The sequence below is a fragment of the Tachypleus tridentatus genome, unplaced genomic scaffold (assembly GCF_004210375.1).
Source record: "Tachypleus tridentatus isolate NWPU-2018 unplaced genomic scaffold, ASM421037v1 Hic_cluster_1, whole genome shotgun sequence".
Taxonomy (NCBI): domain Eukaryota; kingdom Metazoa; phylum Arthropoda; class Merostomata; order Xiphosura; family Limulidae; genus Tachypleus; species Tachypleus tridentatus.
In genome coordinates, this window is record NW_027467777.1 from 27,639,865 (window position 1) to 27,666,962 (window position 27,098).

At 25.3% G+C, this 27,098-nt stretch overlaps 1 pseudogene across 1 annotated transcript in view; it reads left to right on the forward strand.

The window, feature by feature from the left end:
• LOC143241768 (CYFIP-related Rac1 interactor B-like) overlaps positions 1 to 25,275 on the forward strand; it is a 43,070-nt pseudogene extending 17,795 nt beyond the window's left edge. Inside the window, exons 7-10 of the transcript XR_013022269.1 lie at positions 17,559 to 17,765; positions 22,869 to 22,995; positions 24,517 to 24,587; positions 25,024 to 25,275. The product of XR_013022269.1 is annotated as a CYFIP-related Rac1 interactor B-like (transcript). The remainder of the gene's footprint in view (positions 1 to 17,558; positions 17,766 to 22,868; positions 22,996 to 24,516; positions 24,588 to 25,023) is intronic.
• The last annotated feature ends 1,823 nt before the right edge of the window (positions 25,276 to 27,098 follow it).

Below are 27,098 nucleotides of genomic sequence, written 5' to 3' on the forward strand. Positions count from 1 at the left end.
TGTTTATTAATAAGTTGTTTCATTTCTGGTACAGTACATTATATGTATATATACATTGTTACTGTTTATTAATAAGTTGTTTTATTTCTGTTACACTACATTATATGTATATATACATTGTTACTGTTTATTAATAAGTTGTTTTATTTCTGTTACACTACATTATATGTATATATACATTGTTACTGTTTATTAATAAGTTGTTTCATTTCTGTTATGGTACATTATATGTATATATACATTGTTACTGTTTATTAATAAGTTGTTTCATTTCTGTTACAGTACATTATATGTATATAAACATTGTTACTATTTATTAATAAGTTGTTTCATTTCTGTTACAGTACATTAAATGTATATATACATTGTTACTGTTTATTAATAAGTTGTTTCATTTCTGTTACAGTACATTACATGTATATATACATTGTTACTGTTTATTAATAAGTTGTTTCATTTCTGTTACAGTACATTATATGTATATATACATTGTTACTATTTATTAATAAGTTGTTTCATTTCTGTTACGGTACATTATATGTATATATACATTGTTACTGTTTATTAATAAGTTGTTTCATTTCTGTTACGGTACATTATATGTATATATACATTGTTACTGTTTATTAATAAGTTGTTTCATTTCTGTTACACTACATTATATGTATATATACATTATTACTGTTTATTAATAAGTTCTTTCATTTCTGTTACGGTACATTATATGTATATATACATTGTTACTGTTTATTAATAAGTTGTTTCATTTCTGTTACAGTACATTATATGTATATATACTTTGTTACTGTTTATTAATAAGTTGTTTCATTTCTGTTACAGTACATTATATGTATATAAACATTGTTACTATTTATTAATAAGTTGTTTCATTTCTGTTACAGTACATTAAATGTATATATACATTGTTACTGTTTATTAATAAGTTGTTTCATTTCTGTTACAGTACATTATATGTATATATACATTGTTACTATTTATTAATAAGTTGTTTCATTTCTGTTACAGTACATTATATGTATATATACATTGTTACTGTTTATTAATAAGTTGTTTCATTTCTGTTACACTACATTATATGTATATATACATTGTTACTGTTTATTAATAAGTTGTTTCATTTCTGTTACGGTACATTATATGTATATATACATTGTTACTGTTTATTAATAAGTTGTTTCATTTCTGTTACGGTACATTATATGTATATATACATTGTTACTGTTTATTAATAAGTTGTTTCATTTCTGTTACAGTACATTATATGTATATATACATTGTTACTGTTTATTAATAAGTTGTTTCATTTCTGTTTACAGCACATTATATGTATATATACATTGTTACTGTTTATTAATAAGTTGTTTCATTTCTGTTACGGTACATTATATGTATATATACATTGTTACTGTTTATTAATAAGTTGTTTCATTTCTGTTACGGTACATTATATGTATATATACATTGTTACTGTTTATTAATAAGTTGTTTCATTTCTGGTACAGTACATTATATGTATATATACATTGTTACTGTTTATTAATAAGTTGTTTCATTTCTGTTACAGTACATTATATGTATATATACATTGTTACTGTTTATTAATAAGTTGTTTCATTTCTGGTACAGTACATTATATGTATATATACATTGTTACTGTTTATTAATAAGTTGTTTCATTTCTGTTACACTACATTATATGTATATATACATTGTTACTGTTTATTAATAAGTTGTTTCATTTCTGTTACGGCACATTATATATGTATATATACATTGTTACTGTTTATTAATAAGTTGTTTCATTTCTGTTACTGTACATTATATGTATATATACTTTGTTACTGTTTATTAATAAGTTGTTTCTTTTCTGTTACAGTACATTATATGTATATAAACATTGTTACTATTTATTAATAAGTTGTTTCATTTCTGTTACAGTACATTAAATGTATATATACATTGTTACTGTTTATTAATAAGTTGTTTCATTTCTGTTACAGTACATTATATGTATATATACATTGTTACTGTTTATTAATAAGTTGTTTCATTTCTGTTACAGTACATTATATGTATATATACATTGTTACTATTTATTAATAAGTTGTTTCATTTCTGTTACGGTACATTATATGTATATATACATTGTTACTGTTTATTAATAAGTTGTTTCATTTCTGTTACACTACATTATATGTATATATACATTGTTACTGTTTATTAATAAGTTGTTTCATTTCTGTTACAGTACATTATATGTATATATACATTGTTACTGTTTATTAATAAGTTGTTTCATTTCTGTTACAGTTTACATTATATGTATATATACATTGTTACTGTTTATTAATAAGTTGTTTCATTTCTGTTACAGTACATTATATGTATATATACATTGTTACTGTTTATTAATAAGTTGTTTCATTTCTGTTACACTACATTATATGTATATATACATTGTTACTGTTTATTAATAAGTTGTTTCATTTCTGTTACGATTTACATTATATGTATATATACATTGTTACTGTTTATTAATAAGTTGTTTCATTTCTGTTACGGTACATTATATGTATATATACATTGTTACTGTTTATTAATAAGTTGTTTCATTTCTGTTACGGTACATTATATGTATATATACATTGTTACTGTTTATTAATAAGTTGTTTCATTTCTGTTACGGTACATTATATGTATATATACATTGTTACTGTTTATTAATAAGTTGTTTCATTTCTGTTACGGTACATTATATGTATATATACATTGTTACTGTTTATTAATAAGTTGTTTCATTTCTGTTACAGTACATTATATGTATATATACTAAGTTGTTTCATTGTTACTGTTTATTAATAAGTTGTTTCATTTCTGTTACAGTACATTATATGTATATATACATTGTTACTGTTTATTAATAAGTTGTTTCATTTCTGTTACAGTACATTAAATGTATATATACATTGTTACTGTTTATTAATAAGTTGTTTCATTTCTGTTACAGTACATTACATGTATATATACATTGTTACTGTTTATTAATAAGTTGTTTCATTTCTGTTACAGTACATTATATGTATATATACAATGTTACTGTTTATTAATAAGTTGTTTCATTTCTGTTACGGTACATTATATGTATATATACATTGTTACTGTTTATTAATAAGTTGTTTCATTTCTGTTACAATTACATTATATGTATATATACATTGTTACTGTTTATTAATAAGTTGTTTCATTTCTGTTACACTACATTATATGTATATATACATTGTTACTGTTTATTAATAAGTTGTTTCATTTTCTGTTACACTGTACACCTACATTATATGTATATATACATTGTTACTGTTTATTAATAAGTTGTTTCATTTCTGTTACAGTACATTATATGTATATATACATTGTTACTGTTTATTAATAAGTTGTTTCATTTCTGTTACAGTACATTATATGTATATATACATTGTTACTGTTTATTAATAAGTTGTTTCATTTCTGTTACACTACATTATATGTATATATACATTGTTACTGTTTATTAATAAGTTGTTTCATTTCTGTTACAGTTACATTATATGTATATATACATTGTTACTGTTTATTAATAAGTTGTTTCATTTCTGTTACAGCACATTATATGTATATATACATTGTTACTGTTTATTAATAAGTTGTTTCATTTCTGTTACGGTACATTATATGTATATATACATTGTTACTGTTTATTAATAAGTTGTTTCATTTCTGTTACAGCACATTATATGTATATATAACATTGTTACTATTTATTAATAAGTTGTTTCATTTCTGTTACAGTACATTAAATGTATATATACATTGTTACTGTTTATTAATAAGTTGTTTCATTTCTGTTACAGTACATTATATGTATATATACATTGTTACTGTTTATTAATAAGTTGTTTCATTTCTGTTACAGTACATTATATGTATATATACATTGTTACTGTTTATTAATAAGTTGTTTCATTTCTGTTACGGCACATTATATATGTATATATACATTGTTACTGTTTATTAATAAGTTGTTTCATTTCTGTTACGATACATTATATGTATATATACATTGTTACTGTTTATTAATAAGTTGTTTCATTTCTGTTACACTACATTATATGTATATATACATTGTTACTTTTTTATTAATAAGTTGTTTCATTTCTGTTACGGTACATTATATGTATATATACATTGTTACTGTTTATTAATAAGTTGTTTCATTTCTGTTACATTTTTACATTATATGTATATATACATTGTTACTGTTTATTAATAAGTTGTTTTATTTCTGTTACACTACATTATATGTATATATACATTGTTACTGTTTATTAATAAGTTGTTTCATTTCTGTTACAGTACATTATATGTATATATACATTGTTACTGTTTATTAATAAGTTGTTTCATTTCTGTTACAGTACATTATATGTATATATACATTGTTACTGTTTATTAATAAGTTGTTTCATTTCTGTTACACTACATTATATGTATATATACATTGTTACTGTTTATTAATAAGTTGTTTCATTTCTGTTACAGTACATTATATGTATATATACATTGTTACTGTTTATTAATAAGTTGTTTCATTTCTGTTACAGTACATTACATGTATATATACATTGTTACTGTTTATTAATAAGTTGTTTCATTTCTGTTACAGTACATTATATGTATATATACATTGTTACTGTTTATTAATAAGTTGTTTCATTTCTGTTACAGTACATTATATGTATATATACATTGTTACTATTTATTAATAAGTTGTTTCATTTCTGTTACAGTACATTAAATGTATATATACATTGTTACTGTTTATTAATAAGTTGTTTCATTTCTGTTACAGTACATTATATGTATATATACATTGTTACTGTTTATTAATAAGTTGTTTCATTTCTGTTACAGTACATTATATGTATATATACATTGTTACTGTTTATTAATAAGTTGTTTCATTTCTGTTACGGTACATTATATGTATATATACATTGTTACTGTTTATTAATAAGTTGTTTCATTTCTGTTACACATTGTTACTGTTTATTAATAAGTTGTTTCATTTCTGTTACATTACATTATATGTATATATACATTGTTACTGTTTATTAATAAGTTGTTTCATTTCTGTTACAATTACATTATATGTATATATACATTGTTACTGTTTATTAATAAGTTGTTTCATTTCTGTTACACTACATTATATGTATATATACATTGTTACTGTTTATTAATAAGTTGTTTCATTTCTGTTACACTACATTATATGTATATATACATTGTTACTGTTTATTAATAAGTTGTTTCATTTCTGTTACAGTTACATTATATGTATATATACATTGTTACTGTTTATTAATAAGTTGTTTCATTTCTGTTACAGCACATTATATGTATATATACATTGTTACTGTTTATTAATAAGTTGTTTCATTTCTGTTACAGTACATTATATGTATATATACATTGTTACTGTTTATTAATAAGTTGTTTCATTTCTGTTACAGGTACATTATATGTATATATACATTGTTACTGTTTATTAATAAGTTGTTTCATTTCTGTTACAGTACATTATATGTATATATACATTGTTACTGTTTATTAATAAGTTGTTTCATTTCTGTTACAGTACACATTATATGTATATATATACATTGTTACTGTTTATTAATAAGTTGTTTCATTTCTGTTACAGTACATTATATGTATATATACATTGTTACTGTTTATTAATAAGTTGTTTCATTTCTGTTACAGTACATTATATGTATATATACATTGTTACTGTTTATTAATAAGTTGTTTCATTTCTGTTACAGTACATTATATGTATATATACATTGTTACTGTTTATTAATAAGTTGTTTCATTTCTGTTACATTGTTACATTATATGTATATATACATTGTTACTGTTTATTAATAAGTTGTTTCATTTCTGTTACAGTACATTATATGTATATATACATTGTTACTGTTTATTAATAAGTTGTTTCATTTCTGTTACAGTACATTATATGTATATATACATTGTTACTGTTTATTAATAAGTTGTTTCATTTCTGTTACATTACATTATATGTATATATACATTGTTACTGTTTATTAATAAGTTGTTTCATTTCTGTTACACTACATTATATGTATATATACATTGTTACTGTTTATTAATAAGTTGTTTCATTTCTGTTACATTGCATTACATTATATGTATATATACATTGTTACTGTTTATTAATAAGTTGTTTCATTTCTGTTACAGCACACATTATATGTATATATACATTGTTACTGTTTATTAATAAGTTGTTTCATTTCTGTTACAGTACATTATATGTATATATACATTGTTACTGTTTATTAATAAGTTGTTTCATTTCTGTTACAGTTTTATTATATGTATATATACATTGTTACTGTTTATTAATAAGTTGTTTCATTTCTGTTACAGTACATTATATGTATATATACATTGTTACTATTTATTAATAAGTTGTTTCATTTCTGTTACAGTACATTATATGTATATATACATTGTTACTGTTTATTAATAAGTTGTTTCATTTCTGTTACAGTACATTATATGTATATATACATTGTTACTGTTTATTAATAAGTTGTTTCATTTCTGTTACAGGCACATTATATGTATATATACATTGTTACTGTTTATTAATAAGTTGTTTCATTTCTGTTACTGTTTTATATGTATATATACATTGTTACTGTTTATTAATAAGTTGTTTCATTTCTGTTACACCGTAATTATATGTATATATACATTGTTACTGTTTATTAATAAGTTGTTTCATTTCTGTTACAAGCATACATATATGTATATATACATTGTTACTGTTTATTAATAAGTTGTTTCATTTCTGTTACAGTACATTATATGTATATATACATTGTTACTGTTTATTAATAAGTTGTTTCATTTCTGTTACACTACATTATATGTATATATACATTGTTACTGTTTATTAATAAGTTGTTTCATTTCTGTTACAGTACATTATATGTATATATACATTGTTACTGTTTATTAATAAGTTGTTTCATTTCTGTTACAATACATTATATGTATATATACATTGTTACTGTTTATTAATAAGTTGTTTCATTTCTGTTACAGCACATTATATATGTATATATACATTGTTACTGTTTATTAATAAGTTGTTTCATTTCTGTTACAGTTACATTATATGTATATATACATTGTTACTGTTTATTAATAAGTTGTTTCATTTCTGTTACAGTACATTATATGTATATATACATTGTTACTGTTTATTAATAAGTTGTTTCATTTCTGTTACAGTACATTATATGTATATATACATTGTTACTGTTTATTAATAAGTTGTTTCATTTCTGTTACGGTACATTATTATATGTATATATACATTGTTACTGTTTATTAATAAGTTGTTTTCATTTCTGTTACACTACATTATATGTATATATACATTGTTACTGTTTATTAATAAGTTGTTTCATTTCTGTTACGGCACATTATATGTATATATATACATTGTTACTGTTTATTAATAAGTTGTTTCATTTCTGTTACAGTACATTATATGTATATATACATTGTTACTGTTTATTAATAAGTTGTTTCATTTCTGTTACAGTACATTATATGTATATATACATTGTTACTGTTTATTAATAAGTTGTTTCATTTCTGTTACAGTACATTATATGTATATATACATTGTTACTGTTTATTAATAAGTTGTTTTCATTTCTGTTACAGCATTATATGTATATATACATTGTTACTGTTTATTAATAAGTTGTTTCATTTCTGTTACAGTTACATTATATGTATATATACATTGTTACTGTTTATTAATAAGTTGTTTCATTTCTGTTACAGTTTTATTATATGTATATATACATTGTTACTGTTTATTAATAAGTTGTTTCATTTCTGTTACAGTTACATTATATGTATATATACATTGTTACTGTTTATTAATAAGTTGTTTCATTTCTGTTACACTACATTATATGTATATATACATTGTTACTGTTTATTAATAAGTTGTTTCATTTCTGTTACAGCACATTATATGTATATATACATTGTTACTGTTTATTAATAAGTTGTTTCATTTCTGGTACAGTTACATTATATGTATATATACATTGTTACTGTTTATTAATAAGTTGTTTCATTTCTGGTACAGTACATTATATGTATATATACATTGTTACTGTTTATTAATAAGTTGTTTCATTTCTGTTACAGTACATTATATGTATATATACATTGTTACTGTTTATTAATAAGTTGTTTCATTTCTGTTACAGTACATTATATGTATATATACATTGTTACTGTTTATTAATAAGTTGTTTCATTTCTGTTATACTACATTATATGTATATATACATTGTTACTGTTTATTAATAAGTTGTTTCATTTCTGTTACAGTACATTATATGTATATATACATTGTTACTGTTTATTAATAAGTTGTTTCATTTCTGTTACAGTACATTATATGTATATATACATTGTTACTGTTTATTAATAAGTTGTTTCATTTCTGTTACAGTACATTATATGTATATATACATTGTTACTGTTTATTAATTAGTTGTTTCATTTCTGTTACAGTACATTATATGTATATATACATTGTTACTGTTTATTAATAAGTTGTTTCATTTCTGTTACAGTACATTATATGTATATATACATTGTTACTGTTTATTAATAAGTTGTTTCATTTCTGTTACACTACATTATATGTATATATACATTGTTACTGTTTATTAATAAGTTGTTTCATTTCTGTTACACTACATTATATGTATATATACATTGTTACTGTTTATTAATAAGTTGTTTCATTTCTGTTACACTACATTATATGTATATATACATTGTTACTGTTTATTAATAAGTTGTTTCATTTCTGTTACAGTACATTATATGTATATATACATTGTTACTGTTTATTAATAAGTTGTTTCATTTCTGTTACACTACATTATATGTATATATACATTGTTACTGTTTATTAATAAGTTGTTTCATTTCTGTTACACTACATTATATGTATATATACATTGTTACTGTTTATTAATAAGTTGTTTCATTTCTGTTACACTACATTATATGTATATATACATTGTTACTTAAGTTTTGTTTTACATTGTTACTGTCTGTTATTATATGTATATATACATTGTTACTGTTTATTAATAAGTTGTTTCATTTCTGTTACAGTACATTATATGTATATAAACATTGTTACTATTTATTAATAATTTGTTTCATTTCTGTTACAGTACATTAAATGTATATAAACATTGTTACTGTTTATTAATAATTTGTTTCATTTCTGTTACAGTACATTAAATGTATATATACATTGTTACTGTTTATTAATAAGTTGTTTCATTTCTGTTACAGTACATTACATGTATATATACATTGTTACTGTTTATTAATAAGTTGTTTCATTTCTGTTACAGTACATTACATGTATATATACATTGTTACTGTTTATTAATAAGTTGTTTCATTTCTGTTACACTACATTATATGTATATATACATTGTTACTGTTTATTAATAAGTTGTTTTGTTTCTGTTACACTACATTACATGTATATATACATTGTTACTGTTTATTAATAAGTTGTTTCATTTCTGTTACAGTACATTACATGTTTATATACATTGTTACTGTTTATTAATAAATTGTTTCATTTCTGTTACACTACATTATATGTATATATACATTGTTACTGTTTATTAATAAGTTGTTTTGTTTCTGTTACACTACATTATATGTATATATACATTGTTACTGTTTATTAATAAGTTGTTTTGTTTCTGTTACACTACATTATATGTATATATACATTGTTACTGTTTATTAATAAGTTGTTTCATTTCTGTTACAGTACATTATATGTATATATACATTGTTACTGTTTATTAATAAGTTGTTTTGTTTCTGTTACAATACATTATATGTATATATACATTGTTACTGTTTATTAATAAGTTGTTTTCATTTCTGTTACAGCACATTATATGTATATATACATTGTTACTGTTTATTAATAAGTTATTTCATTTCTGTTACACACATTATATGTATATATACATTGTTACTGTTTTATTAATAAGTTGTTTCATTTCTGTTACGGCACATTATATGTATATATACATTGTTACTGTTTATTAATAAGTTGTTTCATTTCTGTTACATGTACATTATATGTATATATACATTGTTACTGTTTATTAATAAGTTGTTTCATTTCTGTTACAGTACATTATATGTATATATACATTGTTACTGTTTATTAATAAGTTGTTTCATTTCTGTTACAGTACATTATATGTATATATACATTGTTACTGTTTATTAATAATTTGTTTCATTTCTGTTACAGTACATTAAATGTATATATACATTGTTACTGTTTATTAATAAGTTGTTTCATTTCTGTTACAGTACATTACATGTATATATACATTGTTACTGTTTATTAATAAGTTGTTTTGTTTCTGTTACACTACATTACATGTATATATACATTGTTACTGTTTATTAATAAGTTGTTTTGTTTCTGTTACACTACATTATATGTATATATACATTGTTACTGTTTATTAATAAGTTGTTTTGTTTCTGTTACACTACATTACATGTATATATACATTGTTACTGTTTATTAATAAGTTGTTTCATTTCTGTTACAGTACATTATATGTATATAAACATTGTTACTATTTATTAATAATTTGTTTCATTTCTGTTACAGTACATTAAATGTATATAAACATTGTTACTGTTTATTAATAAGTTGTTTCATTTCTGTTACACTACATTATATGTATATATACATTGTTACTGTTTATTAATAAGTTGTTTCATTTCTGTTACAGTACATTACATGTATATATACATTGTTACTGTTTATTAATAAGTTGTTTCATTTCTGTTACACTACATTATATGTATATATACATTGTTACTGTTTATTAATAAGTTGTTTTGTTTCTGTTACACTACATTATATGTATATATACATTGTTACTGTTTATTAATAAGTTGTTTCATTTCTGTTACAGTACATTATATGTATATATACATTGTTACTGTTTATTAATAAATTGTTTCATTTCTGTTACACTACATTATATGTATATATACATTGTTACTGTTTATTAATAAGTTGTTTTGTTTCTGTTACACTCACATTATATGTATATATACATTGTTACTGTTTATTAATAAGTTGTTTTGTTTCTGTTACACTACATTATATGTATATATACATTGTTACTGTTTATTAATAAGTTGTTTTCATTTCTGTTACAATACATTATATGTATATATACATTGTTACTGTTTATTAATAAGTTGTTTTGTTTCTGTTACACTACATTATATGTATATATACATTGTTACTGTTTATTAATAAGTTGTTTCATTTCTGTTACAGTACATTACATGTATATATACATTGTTACTGTTTATTAATAAGTTATTTCATTTCTGTTACGGTACATTATATGTATATATACATTGTTACTGTTTATTAATAAGTTGTTTCATTTCTGTTACGGTACATTATATGTATATATACATTGTTACTGTTTATTAATAAGTTGTTTCATTTCTGTTACAGTACATTATATGTATATATACATTGTTACTGTTTATTAATAAGTTGTTTCATTTCTGTTACAGTACATTATTTGTATATATACATTGTTACTGTTTATTAATAAGTTGTTTCATTTCTGTTACAGTACATTATATGTATATAAACATTGTTACTGTTTATTAATAATTTGTTTCATTTCTGTTACAGTACATTAAATGTATATATACATTGTTACTGTTTATTAATAAGTTGTTTCATTTCTGTTACAGTACATTACATGTATATATACATTGTTACTGTTTATTAATAAGTTGTTTTGTTTCTGTTACACTACATTACATGTATATATACATTGTTACTGTTTATTAATAAGTTGTTTTGTTTCTGTTACACTACATTATATGTATATATACATTGTTACTGTTTATTAATAAGTTGTTTTGTTTCTGTTACACTACATTACATGTATATATACATTGTTACTGTTTATTAATAAGTTGTTTCATTTCTGTTACAGTACATTACATGTTTATATACATTGTTACTGTTTATTAATAAATTGTTTCATTTCTGTTACACTACATTATATGTATATATACATTGTTACTGCTTATTAATAAGTTGTTTCATTTCTGGTACAGTACATTATATGTATATATACATTGTTACTGTTTATTAATAAGTTGTTTTGTTTCTGTTACACTACATTATATGTATATATACATTGTTACTGTTTATTAATAAGTTGTTTTGTTTCTGTTACACTACATTATATGTATATATACATTGTTACTGTTTATTAATAAGTTGTTTCATTTCTGTTACAGTACATTATATGTATATATACATTGTTACTGTGTATTAATAAGTTGTTTTGTTTCTGTTACACTACATTATATGTATATATACATTGTTACTGTTTATTAATAAGTTGTTTCATTTCTGTTACAGTACATTACATGTATATATACATTGTTACTGTTTATTAATAAATTGTTTCATTTCTGTTACACTACATTATATGTATATATACATTGTTACTGTTTATTAATAAGTTGTTTTGTTTCTGTTACACTACATTATATGTATATATACATTGTTACTGTTTATTAATAAGTTGTTTTGTTTCTGTTACACTACATTATATGTATATATACATTGTTACTGTTTATTAATAAGTTGTTTTGTTTCTGTTACACTACATTAAATGTATATATACATTGTTACTGTTTATTAATAAGTTGTTTCATTTCTGTTACAGTACATTATATGTATATATACATTGTTACTGTTTATTAATAAGTTGTTTCATTTCTGTTACAGTACATTACATGTATATATACATTGTTACTGCTTATTAATAAGTTGTTTCATTTCTGTTACAGTACATTATATGTATATATACATTGTTACTGTTTATAAATGAGTTGTTTTATTTCTGTTACAGTACATTATATGTATATATACATTGTTACTGTTTATTAATAAGTTGTTTCATTTCTGTTACAGTACATTATATGTATATATACATTGTTACTATTTATTAATAAGTTGTTTCATTTCTGTTACGATTTTACATTATATGTATATATACATTGTTACCTGTTTATTAATAAGTTGTTTCATTTCTGTTACTTCCATTTTCATTATATGTATATATACATTGTTACTGTTTATTAATAAGTTGTTTCATTTCTGTTACAGTACATTATATGTATATAAACATTGTTACTGTTTATTAATAATTTGTTTCATTTCTGTTACAGTACATTAAATGTATATATACATTGTTACTGTTTATTAATAAGTTGTTTCATTTCTGTTACAGTACATTACATGTATATATACATTGTTACTGTTTATTAATAAGTTGTTTTGTTTCTGTTACACTACATTACATGTATATATACATTGTTACTGTTTATTAATAAGTTGTTTTGTTTCTGTTACACTACATTATATGTATATATACATTGTTACTGTTTATTAATAAGTTGTTTTGTTTCTGTTACACTACATTACATGTATATATACATTGTTACTGTTTATTAATAAGTTGTTTCATTTCTGTTACAGTACATTACATGTTTATATACATTGTTACTGTTTATTAATAAATTGTTTCATTTCTGTTACACTACATTATATGTATATATACATTGTTACTGCTTATTAATAAGTTGTTTCATTTCTGGTACAGTACATTATATGTATATATACATTGTTACTGTTTATTAATAAGTTGTTTTGTTTCTGTTACACTACATTATATGTATATATACATTGTTACTGTTTATTAATAAGTTGTTTTGTTTCTGTTACACTACATTATATGTATATATACATTGTTACTGTTTATTAATAAGTTGTTTCATTTCTGTTACAGTACATTATATGTATATATACATTGTTACTGTGTATTAATAAGTTGTTTTGTTTCTGTTACACTACATTATATGTATATATACATTGTTACTGTTTATTAATAAGTTGTTTCATTTCTGTTACAGTACATTACATGTATATATACATTGTTACTGTTTATTAATAAATTGTTTCATTTCTGTTACACTACATTATATGTATATATACATTGTTACTGTTTATTAATAAGTTGTTTTGTTTCTGTTACACTACATTATATGTATATATACATTGTTACTGTTTATTAATAAGTTGTTTTGTTTCTGTTACACTACATTATATGTATATATACATTGTTACTGTTTATTAATAAGTTGTTTTGTTTCTGTTACACTACATTAAATGTATATATACATTGTTACTGTTTATTAATAAGTTGTTTCATTTCTGTTACAGTACATTATATGTATATATACATTGTTACTGTTTATTAATAAGTTGTTTCATTTCTGTTACAGCAATATTACATGTATATATACATTGTTACCGCTTATTAATAAGTTGTTTCATTTCTGTTACAGTACATTATATGTATATATACATTGTTACTGTTTATAAATGAGTTGTTTTATTTCTGTTACAGTACATTATATGTATATATACATTGTTACTGTTTATTAATAAGTTGTTTCATTTCTGTTACAGTACATTATATGTATATATACATTGTTACTATTTATTAATAAGTTGTTTCATTTCTGTTACGGTACATTATATGTATATATACATTGTTACTGTTTATTAATAAGTTGTTTCATTTCTGTTACACTTACATTATATGTATATATACATTGTTACTGTTTATTAATAAGTTGTTTCATTTCTGTTACACTACATTATATGTATATATACATTGTTACTGTTTATTAATAAGTTGTTTTCATTTCTGGTTTTACAGTACATTATATGTATATATACATTGTTACTGTTTATTAATAAGTTGTTTCATTTCTGGTTTTTAGTACATTATATGTATATATACATTGTTACTGTTTATTAATAAGTTGTTTCATTTCTGTTACACTACATTATATGTATATATACATTGTTACTGTTTATTAATAAGTTGTTTCATTTCTGTTACACTACATTATATGTATATATACATTGTTACTGTTTATTAATAAGTTGTTTTGTTTCTGTTACACTACATTATATGTATATATACATTGTTACTGTTTATTAATAAGTTGTTTTGTTTCTGTTACACTACATTATATGTATATATACATTGTTACTGTTTATTAATAAGTTGTTTTGTTTCTGTTACACTACATTATATGTATATATACATTGTTACTGTTTATTAATAAGTTGTTTTGTTTCTGTTACACTACATTAAATGTATATATACATTGTTACTGTTTATTAATAAGTTGTTTCATTTCTGTTACAGTACATTATATGTATATATACATTGTTACTGTTTATTAATAAGTTGTTTCATTTCTGTTACAGTACATTACATGTATATATACATTGTTACTGCTTATTAATAAGTTGTTTCATTTCTGTTACAGTACATTATATGTATATATACATTGTTACTGTTTATAAATGAGTTGTTTTATTTCTGTTACAGTACATTGTGTGTGTGTATAAAACATTTATTTCGTAGTTATGAACTTTTTACTCCTTTGCTGTTTAGTGAAATTTGCTAATCCTTATGAAATTTCATATGTGGAGAATATAAAATGAATAGTTTTCAGGTTTTATATGTGCATTTTGAAATGAAGAATTATAATCGACTATATCAGTATTACAGAATTTTGCTATAATTTTTGAGGCTTTGTATCTAAGCTGTATTTAGATTACCACTTGGAATCTATCATAAAAGAAAGGCTTCCTTCATAGATACTTTGCTGAAGCTCAGAAAACATTGTATAGGACATTCAGATCTTTCTATTGGTTATTCACATGTCATGGACAGAAGTAGTTGTATGTAAGCATTCCCAAAAATGGAAAGAAGTGGGTGGGGCCACTGTGTTTCATTCAATAAATGTAGTGATATCTCAGCAAATGGAATAGACAGGAGGTTCTTATTTTATATTTTAGATTGTCAGTATTAGTAATTTGAGTTTCTAACTGGACATCACAAATCCAAAGTAATGCTACATTCAACATGACACATAGAAATTGATATTTAAGATTTATTTTTTATATTTGCTTTTAAATTAAGAAATTAGTCAATGTATAATAGTCAAGTCAGAAATTTAATCTCCAATTCTGATACCAGACTTATTGACATTTATAAAATTTTCAATGTAGTTCAATAAAATTTTGAATGTAGATTTACAAGCATAACGACTTGATCATTGATTTGTGACCATAGGATGATGCATCTCAATAGGGTTAATTTGTGCTATCTATTTGTAAAGTTTATATCCAGCTATTTATTTTTGACATTTTGGTAACTTTCTTCTTTTGATGAATTAATGCTTGTGTATAAACACATGATTTTTTAATGTTTGGTCAATTATAGTTTCTAAACACTTAATTTTTAATCTTAATGTAGTTCTATATTGTTTGGTGTCAGGACTCTGTAGATGGATATTGTTTTGTGTCGGGACTCTGTAGTTGGTTATTGTTTTGTGTCAGGACTCCGTAGTTGGACGTTGTTTTGTGTCGGGACTCCGTAGTTGGACGTTGTTTTGTGTCGGGACTCCGTAGTTGGACGTTGTTTTGTGTCGGGACTCCGTAGTTGGACGTTGTTTTGTGTCGGGACTCCGTAGTTGGACGTTGTTTTGTGTCGGTACTCCGTAGTTGGACGTTGTTTTGTGTCGGGACTCCGTAGTTGGGCGTTGTTTTTGTGTCGGACTCCGTGGTTGGGCGTTGTTTTGTGTCGGGACTCCGTAGTTGGGCGTTGTTTTGTGTCGGGACTCGTAGTTGGGCGTTGTTTTGTGTCGGGACTCCGTTTGGGCGTTGTTTTGTGTCGGACTCCGTAGTTGGGCGTTGTTTTGTGTCGGGACTCCGTAGTTGGACGTTGTTTTGTGTCGGGACTCCGTAGTTGGACGTTGTTTTGTGTCGGGACTCCGTAGTTGGACGTTGTTTTGTGTCGGGACTCCGTAGTTGGACGTTGTTTTGTGTCGGGACTTCGTAGTTGGACGTTGTTTTGTGTCAGGACTCCATAGTTGGATGATGTTTGGTATCAGGACAAAAAGAACACCTTTCTAAAAACAACACTTTGTACATGATAAATAAAGTGAAAGTGGTTGTTGTGCATGAATATAACTTGAGTCAATAATATTTTCAATGACATGTTTCTTGCACATGGGCACTGATGTTCTCTTGGAATCCTTTCAAAGTTGCTAAACTTTTTGAAAGTTTTATCTAGAGTATTGGAATCATAAATAGGCTATGCCTACATCTTTTTGTGGTTACTGTTAGATGAAACTTGGGTTGGTTGGATTTTCCACAGGATACAACTGAAAGTGAAGATTTGGAAGTTCCAAACGAACTAGCCAACAGGATGTCACTGTTTTACAGCTCATGCAACACCAATGTTGAAGGTTCTCAGTGATGCCACATCACAGTTTGTTAGTGTCAATAAGGATCTACCTGTGGAAAATACATGTGAAACTCTGGGAACAATGGCAAAAGTCTGTCAACGAATGGTTGAAAATCCGTGAGAACACACTTTTTTCTAATTTTAAGGTTTAATAAACATATTCTAATGAATTTTATAATCTAATTTATAATAATATACAAATACCCAAGACACAGTGGAGTGGTACCCACACTGTGCACTGCTGCAAACTCACAGGGGAGTTGCAGGATATTACAAATTTTCTAGGGTACATGGGAGTTGCAGGATATTACAAATTTTCTAGGGTACAGGGGAGTTGCAGGATATTGCAACCTTTCTAGGGTACAGGGGAGTTGCACGATATTACAAATTTTCTAGGGTACAGGGGAGTTGCAGGATATTACAAATTTTCTAGGGTACAGGGGAGTTGCAGGATATTACAAATTTTCTAGGGTACAGGGGCATTGCAGGATATTACAAACTTTCTAGGATAACGCAGCGATATTGACATCTGTCTGACACAGCAGGAACTACTAGCTAAAAGTAGTTCACAGTTTTAACATTAGATCGTGCTACATTCCTTTCAATGACGTTCTTGAATGTTTGAGATATATTTTCTTTACTTGTACTTTAGAAATAAGTTGTTTTTCGAGATTTGCAACTGTAATGTAAATCACTTTCATGTATCAACCACCAAATATAGTCTTCCATCATGTTTTCATTATACTCTCCTTGGTAACAGTGTTCAAAGTCCAGTACATCTTGGTGGAAGTGCTCACCTTGCTCCCATGTTCTCCTCTGATTTGCAACTTGCTCACTTTCATCTAACAAATCCCACTCCTTGTGAAATGCTCAGTGTTCGACTTTGTTAGACCAAGATCTCTGATCGAGTCATTGAGGTCTCTTTGGTTGTGGTAGTATGGGTTTCTCTTACCAGCTGCACCTCTGAAATTGTAATCTGAATCTTCAATGTCTACCTGCTCTTCTGATTTGCTGCTTTCTTCTGAGGATGGCTGCTTTCTCTCTGGTGGAGTGGGTACAGGGAGCTCAGGGCAGTGTGGCACTGGGGCAATGGATGATGGAAGGTTCGTATACATGATAGCAGATGCACTCTTTCCAGCCCGACGTTTGGAAGGGTCCACCATGCAGAAATAGCAATTACTGGAGTGGTCAGTGGGTTCATGCCAAATTCTTGAAATAGAGAACTTCATTGCTCTCTTTTCCCCTCTGTACCATCCTGCAAAAGAGCAAAATAAAATTATTATGAAGAATAAATTTATTTCATCCACAACTAATGTGGAAGAGGTTCATGCAAAATATCTTATATGTGATATTTTTTCTACAGTATTGGAAATTTAAAAAAAAAAAGATATTTAAATTTTAAAAGGCCTAAAATTTATATAATATAAAATCCTACTATTCAAGCAAGCAAAAATTGTCTGTCTTACTTTCTAGAGTTAGACGTAGTGCTCACAGGTAAAATGAGGTGCCCAGGGTTTATCTTGATCCCCGACAGGCATGCGGTATGCCTTGTAGACTTCACACATCTTAGACGTAGTACTCACAGGTAAAATGAGGTGTCTAAGGTTTGTCTTGATCCCCAAGAGGCATGCTGAAGTATGCCTTGTAGACTTCACACATCTTAGCAGATGCTGTGACAGAGTACATTTTTGCTCTTGTCTTGATAAATTGACCACATACATAGCAGAATGTGTCTGAAAAATGCTTGTAGCTTCTTGATTCCATCTCTGATAAAATCAGAAAGGTCTAGGTGTTCACTCAGGCAGCTAGAACTAAACTGAAGTGGTGAGCCCCTGTGTGTGTGTGTGTATATTTATTACTATGGAGAGTTCTAGAAAATTTTAAAAGGTTCATGAAAATTCTTGTAAGTTCTAGGCTCCATCTGGATTTACCTCTGCAGAAGAAGAAAATCTCATTAAGCTGACTTGTGACAAGACTTTAAACACAAAATTTAGCAGCATGGAATTAACTGAGTTTTGGATATCAGTAAAAGATGAATGTCTGCTGCAAAGTACTGAAGCTCAGCAAATCCTAATTACATTTGCAATGTCATATTTCTGTGGAGCTGGGTTTTTGGTGGTTAATGTGATAAAAAGCAAATACCTTACAAAAATCAATGTGGAACAGGAAACGAGGGTGGCGGTGTCCCATCTGATTATAAGTTTTCAGAAGCTGTGCAGTGCTCAACAGGTGCACACATCACATTAGCAATTGTGGCTATTTAAAAATAAAATGTAAATACTGTTTTTACTTTCAATATACATGTATTATTCTTTCAAACGGCTACTAAGATGTTAGAGCATAAATACTTATTAAGTATTAAGTTGTTTGGACCTAACTACTTAATAAATGGAACTGTTAGGCTTTTTTATTAACCAAGGAGAGCTGTGAAAAAATTACTCAATGACTAAAAGTTTTGAGAACCAAGAAAGTTTGGGATAAGCTGACATAGTGATTACGGAGAATAATTAAACATCTATAACTAAAATATCAGATCAACACTACAAGTCCAGAGAACAATTAAACATGTATAACTAAAATATCAGATCAACACTACAAGTCCAGAGAACAATTAAACATCTATAACTAAATATCTGATCAACACTATAAGTACAGAGAACTATTAAACATCTGTAACTAAAATATCAGATCAACACTACAAGTACAGAGAACAATTAAACATCTATAACTAAATATCTGATCAACACTATAAGTACAGAGAACAATTAAACATCTATAATTAAAATGTCAAATCAACACTACAAGTCCAGAGAACAATTAAACATCTATAACTAAATATCTGATCAACACTATAAGTACAGAGAACTATTAAACATCTGTAACTAAAATATCAGATCAACACTACAAGTACAGAGAACAATTAAACATCTATAACTAAATATCTGATCAACACTATAAGTACAGAGAACAATTAAACATCTATAATTAAAATGTCAAATCAACACTACAAGTACAGAGAACAATTAAACATCTATAATTAAAATGTCAAATCAACACTACAAGTACAGAGAACTATTAAACATCTGTAACTAAAATATCAGATCAACACTATAAGTACAGAGAACTATTAAATATCTATAACTAAAATATCAGATCAACACTACAACTCCAGAGAACAACTAAACATCTATAACTAAATATCTGATCAACACAAAAAGTACAGAGAACTATTAAACATCTGTAACTAAAATATCAGATCAACACTATAAGTACAGAGAACAATTAAACATCTGTAACTAAAATATCAGATCAACACTATAAGTACAGAGAACTATTAAACATCTATAACTACAATATCAGATTAACACTATAAGTACAGAGAACAATTAAACATCTATAATTAAAATGTCAGATCAACACTATAAATACAGAGAACAATTAAACATCTATAATTAAAATGTCAGATTAACACTATAAGTACAGAGAACTATTAAACATCTGTAACTAAAATATCAGATCAACACTATAAGTACAGAGAACTATTAAACATCTGTAACTAAAATATCAGATCAACACTATAAGTACAGAGAACTATTAAACATCTATAACTAAAATATCAGATCAACACTATAAGTACAGAGAACAATTAAACATCTGTAACTAAAATATCAGATCAACACTATAAGTACAGAGAACTATTAAACATCTGTAACTAAAATATCAGATCAACACTATAAGTACAGAGAACTATTAAACATCTATAACTAAAATATGAGATCAACACTATAAGTACAGAGAACTATTAAACATCTATAATTAAAATGTCAGATCAACACTATAAGTACAGAGAACTATTAAACATCTATAACTACAATATCAGATTAACACTATAAGTACAGAGAACAATTAAACATCTATAATTAAAATGTCAGATCAACACTATAAGTACAGAGAACAATTAAACATCTATAATAAAAATGTCAGATCAACACTATAACTACAGAGAACTATTAAACATCTGTAACTAAAATATCAGATCAACACTATAAGTACAGATAACTATTAAACATCTATAACTACAATATCAGATTAACACTAAGTACAGAGAACAATTAAACATCTATAATTAAAATGTCAGATCAACACTATAAGTACAGAGAACAATTAAACATGTATAATAAAAATGTCAGATCAACACTATAAGTACAGAGAACTATTAAACATCTGTAGCTACAATATCAGATCAACACTATAAGTACAGATAACTATTAAACATCTATAACTACAATATCAGATTAACACTAAGTACAGAGAACAATTAAACATCTATAATTAAAATGTCAGATCAACACTATAAGTACAGAGAACAATTAAACATGTATAATAAAAATGTCAGATCAACACTATAAGTACAGAGAACAATTAAACATCTATAATTAAAATGTCAGATCAACACTAAGTACAGAGAACAATTAAACATGTATAATAAAAATGTCAGATCAACACTATAAGTACAGAGAACTATTAAACATCTATAACTACAATATCAGATTAACACTAAGTACAGAGAACAATTAAACATCTATAATTAAAATGTCAGATCAACACTATAAGTACAGAGAACAATTAAACATGTATAATAAAAATGTCAGATCAACACTATAAGTACAGAGAACTATTAAACATCTGTAGCTACAATATCAGATCAACACTATAAGTACAGATAACTATTAAACATCTATAACTACAATATCAGATTAACACTAAGTACAGAGAACAATTAAACATCTATAATTAAAATGTCAGATCAACACTATAAGTACAGAGAACAATTAAACATGTATAATAAAAATGTCAGATCAACACTATAAGTACAGAGAACAATTAAACATCTATAATTAAAATGTCAGATCAACACTAAGTACAGAGAACAATTAAACATGTATAATAAAAATGTCAGATCAACACTATAAGTACAGAGAACTATTAAACATCTGTAACTAAAATGTCAGATCAACACTATAAGTACAGAGAACTATTAAACATGTATAACTAAAATATCAGATCAACACTATAAGTACAGAGAACAATTAAACATGTATAATAAAAATATCAGATCAACACTATAAGTACAGAGAACTATTAAACATGTATAACTAAAATATCAGATCAACACTATAAGTACAGAGAACTATTAAACCTTATTTTCTCACTTTTCAGGGAATTTTGTTCTCGGTTTAACCACAAAGATACGATTTTGTTTGTGTTGAGAGTGATGGTTGGTGTTGTTATCCTGTATGACCACGTCCATCCTGCAGGTGCCTTTGTTAAAACTTCACATATAGATGTGAGTTGTGGATTATTTCTTTTCCATTATGCTAAATCAACATTCTTATGACTGTGCCATATTGTGTTTAATTTGTTTTGTAGGAATCTGTTAAGATGGGAAGAAAGTGTTTCTTGAATTAATGTTTTATATGTAGAACAGTTATACATGTAAGTTGTTACTGATATACTACATTAAATAATGTTGTTACTTTGTAAATATTATGTACTGGATATCTATAAAATATAAAGATACAGGGACCTGAATAAAAACATAAAGTTATTTGTAAATATTATGTATTGGATATCTATAAAATATTAAGGTACAGTTACCTGAATAAAAACATAAAGTTGTTTGTAAATATTATGTATTGGATATCTATAAAATATTAAGGTACATTAATGTGAATAAAAACATAAAGTTATTTGTAAATATTATGTATTGGATATCTATAAAATATTAAGATACAGGGACCTGAATAAAAACATAAAGTTATTTGTAAATATTATGTATTGGATATCTATAAAATATTAAGGTACAGTTACCTGAATAAAAACATAAAGTTGTTTGTAAATATTATGTATTGGATATCTATAAAATATTAAGATACATTAATGTGAATAAAAACATAAAGTTATTTGTAAATATTATGTATTGGATATCTATAAAATATTAAGATACAGGGACCTGAATAAAAACATAAAGTTATTTGTAAATATTATGTATTGGATATCTATAGAATATTAAGATACAGGGACGTGAATAAAAACATAAAGTTATTTGTAAATAATATTATGTATTGGATATCTATAAAATATTAAGGTACAGGGACCTGAATAAAAACATAAAGTTTTTTGTAAATATTATGTATTGGATATCTATAAAATATTAAGATACAGTTACCTGAATAAAAACATAAAGTTGTTTGTAAATATTATGTATTGGATATCTATAAAATATTAAGATACAGCAACCTGAATAAAAACATAAAGTTACTTTGTAAATATTATGTATTGGATATCTATAAAATATTAAGGTACATGGACCTGAATAAAAACATAAAGTTTTTTGTGAATATTATGTACTGGATATCTATAAAATATTAAGATAGAGCAACCTGAATAAAAACATAAAGTTATTTGTAAATATTATATACTGGATATTGATAAAATATTAAGATACATTGATGTGAATAAAAACATAATAAAATTTTTATTTGCTGAACAGTATTTTTGTTTATAAAACATTTTTGTGTTGTATACAAAATATAATCTATATTGTGTGATATTTGCAGTAGGGGTTATGTGGGTTCCTGTAACTTCCGATGTCAGTGTCTGTGCAAGGTAGCTAAATATGAACTAGGTCTTGTAAATTAACACATTTTCCAAATTCTCAGTTTTTACACCTCCTTGAAGAAGTTAAAAGTAAGTAATATGAACTGGTAAAGTTTCCTGCCTCTTTGTTCTCAAGTTATCTTGAAATTAAACTTTTGTTCATGAACGTGTTCACAGTGTTGTATAGAACATTATTTCCTGTTCCTAGGTAAAAAGTTGCATCAAAGTACTGAAGGAACACCCTCCTGAACTGGTGGAAAGTTTGCTAAATGCTCTCAGGTAGACCCATATATGTATTGTAAAACATTTAATTCAGTGACTTGAATAATGGTATAAACATCTTAATGGCCAGATGTTTTCCTTGAAAGTTATCACAGATTGGTTTTAAGATACAGTGTCTCAACTGGATAGAGTTATTTATTTCATGATATGTACTATGTAAATCATCATGATAGGCCTTGCTTTAATATTTTCATTCCAGAATATCAACATTTGTAATTTACTATGTCAAAGAAAAGCTATATTAATGTAATAGTTTTAAAATATTTTGTTAATTAGTATGATCATAAAAAGATATTTTTAGCACACTTTTCCTTCAGTGTTTTTCTACATTTACTGTCAGCTGTTTAGGCTTCTCTGTGAAAACAAGTATTTTATCTTTAATAAATACATAGGAAACCTAGTTCAAAGCTAATTCTTACTACTTCCCTTGTAGGTATACCACTATTCATTTAAATGATGAATCTACTCCAAAACACATCAGGAACATGCTTCAGTAGTTCTTTCATCAGACTAGCTGAACTAAAGAATAGGAGAGATTCTGACATCTAGTTGTCAAAACATCTGAAAAACCTTTTAAAACAACATTTATTAAATAAATGAATGAACTTGTACCAATCTGAAAAGTGTAACATGTATAAACTTACAGAAATTTTGTGATTATAATATTGTTTATCCAAAAAAGAAATTTGTATTATATAGTTTTCAGAGTAAAGAAAATTTATTCAATTACAGAAAACTAACATTATTGTTATATTTTTAAAAGAAGAATGTTTTTTGTTTTTTAAAAAGTTATTCTAAAATCGCATTGACATCGTAATTGAAGAAAACAGAAACCAGTTCAATTATTTTTATAGTAAAATAGTCTTTTAATTTATTTAAAATATTAATATATTGAAATTTGAGAAACAAAGCAACAATTACTTTATTGTTTAAATAAGAACATTAAATCAGCTATACAGAAGTGACATTCTTAGTGTGAGTTATAGACTTAATAATGTTAGATCCTGTTTGGAAAATTCAAATGTTGTTATGAAACTTTTCAGTGTTATAATTGTGATACAAATGTTGAGACTTCTGTCGTAAGTATGAGTCCCATGATGAGGTATATCATCATCAGGCCTGTGCTTTATGGGGATTCCACAGTGGTCATCTGTCATAGTCTGTACATCTTAATATGGTAGTGACCATTATGTCTTCAGGTCTGTTTTTCTGTTCATTCCACAGTGTCATACTAATCCTGCTTTGGTGTCTTCTGCTACATGGCACTTGATAGAGGAGGTGTGATGTGGTTCATATATATTCTTATTTAGAGTCGTGTTTTCTTATAGTTTCACAGTAGATTACTGGTCATTTTTTTTATAATTCTGTGTTATCATATTGATTTTCTTTCTTTAAACATTTACTGATAATTTTACAGTATTCTATTAGAAATTTCCGTTGGTAGATCTGTGCTGTTTGAATGTAATTTTTATACATTCATCTTGTTGATTTGTTTTTCGTTGGTAGATCTGTGCTGTTTTAATGTAATTTTTATACATTCATCTTGTTGATTTGTTTTCCGTTGGTAGATCTGTGCTGTTTGAATGTAATTTTCTTATCTTCATGTTGTTGATTTGTTTTCCATTGGTAGATCTATGCCGTGCTGTTTGAATGTAATTTTCATACCTTCATCTTGTTGATTTGTTTTCCATTTGTAGATCTATGCTGTGCTGTTTGAATGAAATTTTCATACCTTCATCTTGTTGATTTGTTTTCTGTTGGTATATCTATGCTGTGCTGTTTGAATGTAATTTTCATACCTTCATCTTGTTGATTTGTTTTCCATTTGTAGATCTATGCTGTGCTGTTTGAATGTAATTTTCATATCTTCATCTTGTTGATTTGTTTTCCATTTGTTGATCTATGCTGTGCTGTTTGAATGTAATTTTCATACCTTCATCTTGTTGATTTGTTTTCCATTTGTAGATCTATGCTGTGCTGTTTGAATGTAATTTTCATACCTTCATCTTGTTGATTTGTTTTCTGTTGGTAGATCTATGCTGTGTTGTTTGAATGCAATTTTCATACCTTCATCTTGTTGATTTGTTTTCCATTGGTAGATCTATGCTGTGCTGTTTGAATGTAATTTTCATACCTTCATCTTGTTGATTTGTTTTCCATTGGTAGATCTATGCTGTGTTGTTTGAATGCAATTTTCATACCTTCATCTTGTTAATTTGTTTTCCATTGGTAGATCTATGCTGTGCTGTTTGAATGTAATTTTCATACCTTCATCTTGTTGATTTGTTTTCCATTTGTAGATCTATGCTGTGCTGTTTGAATGTAATTTTCATATCTTCATCTTGTTGATTTGTTTTCCATTTGTAGATCTATGCTGTGCTGTTTGAATGTAATTTTCATACCTTCATCTTGTTGATTTGTTTTCCATTTGTAGATCTATGCTGTGCTGTTTGAATGTAATTTTCATACCTTCATCTTGTTGACTTGTTTTTCATTTGTAGATCTATG